At 48.9% G+C, this 1,353-nt stretch overlaps 1 protein-coding gene across 25 annotated transcripts in view; it reads left to right on the top strand.

The window, feature by feature from the left end:
- RBFOX1 (RNA binding fox-1 homolog 1) overlaps positions 1–287 on the top strand; it is a 916,301-nt gene extending 916,014 nt beyond the window's left edge. For all 25 annotated transcript variants that reach the window (XM_040592408.1, XM_040592428.1, XM_040592416.1 and 22 more), the window contains one exon: positions 1–287. This exon is cut by the window's left edge. The gene's annotated coding sequence lies outside the window, so the exon portion shown is untranslated.
- Positions 288–1,353: the final 1,066 nt, after the last annotated feature.

Genomic DNA, 1,353 nt, shown 5'->3' with positions numbered 1-1,353 from the left:
CTGAAATAGTTATGTAAGAAAAGCATTTGAAATTTTTTTACAATATATATTGGGAATGTTTTCACTTATATAAATAACTACTGATAATATGAATTATGAAAAAAATTATTACTACCATATGTGGAATATAGTGACTTCTAAACAGATTTAAAAAAAACACCCTTACAAACCCAGAAAATGTGTATATCTGTCTTTAGAAATTAGTGTTTATATCACAACCGTGATTTGTGAATAAAGAAAAATGGTTTGTAATATCAAAATAAAAGCTTAGTCTGAAAAGGTAAAAATACGTTGGTGTTCAAAGTCATTTTGCTTTTCTTTTTCACAATGTTGGTCGAAGGGCTGTCGGCAGCTGCAGCACCTGTACCGGACGCGGCGCGCGTACCGGAGGTGTCCCGTTGGCCAGGACCGCAGCTCCCTGGCTGCCTGGACATGGGTGCTGGGAGCCTGGCGGGGTCAGTGCCCACCCAGGGAGCTCAGGTGGGGGCAGCGAGAGGGGCCGCTCTGTGTGTCTGTGTCCATGTGTGCAGGGGGCAACACTGGCAGTAGGGCCAGCCTTGGCAGCTGCTGCGCTCCAGCCAGGGCGAGGCTCAGTGCGGGCTGGGGTGAAGGTGTGCTCTCCGCGAAGGCAAGGCTTATCCAGGGTCAGGTGTGCTTTTCAGGCAACACTGCATGACGCATGAGGAAGAATTGCTTTTGCTTGTAGGAAGAGAAAAGGGCATCTTCCACACTGACCACGCTTTAATAGGACATTTTGTCTAGGAGGATCGCAGGAGTATGGAGGAGAAAGGAACCTGTAGCAGCTCAGCCAAGGGCTGCCCAGGGGCGCCCGTGCTGGGGGAGCCCTTACCAGTGATTCCGTGCCTGCTGCTCCGGGCCGGCCCTGCACCACCACCGCAGTGGGTGGGAGCTGACCCACCGGTGAGCTGTCTGCACGGACAGCTTCTGCCTGTGCACCTTCACGTACAGGGGAGGAAGGAAAGATGATCACTGCAGAAGGCTCCCTGCCCAGTTTGCCATCCAAGCCCCAGGAGAGATGACGATGTACTTGTAGGTCTAGCCTTACCCATCAGTCCAGCAGGCCATGATGAGGCTGAGGAGTTTAATGTGCTGTTCATTGCGTCACGTGCATGCCGATAGAATTATGGCACTCTTCTACCTGGGTCTTTGTTGTATTGTCATTTACCAGACAAAGGCAAGACATGAAGATAAGGGACTGAGTAAAGCATTTTTTGCAGTTTAGCAGCAAGGTTTACTCTAAAAAGTGCTCAGATCTTTACCTTCTGGGAAGGTAAAGAGAAGAAATCCTGATGTTTGCCAGGAATGGTGGGGAGTTGTTATGTTATGCTTAAT

The sequence above is a fragment of the Falco naumanni genome, chromosome 4 (assembly GCF_017639655.2).
Source record: "Falco naumanni isolate bFalNau1 chromosome 4, bFalNau1.pat, whole genome shotgun sequence".
NCBI lineage: Eukaryota > Metazoa > Chordata > Aves > Falconiformes > Falconidae > Falco > Falco naumanni.
Note: the sequence above shows the minus strand (reverse complement) of the source record. Positions and strands in the feature narration are given on the sequence as shown.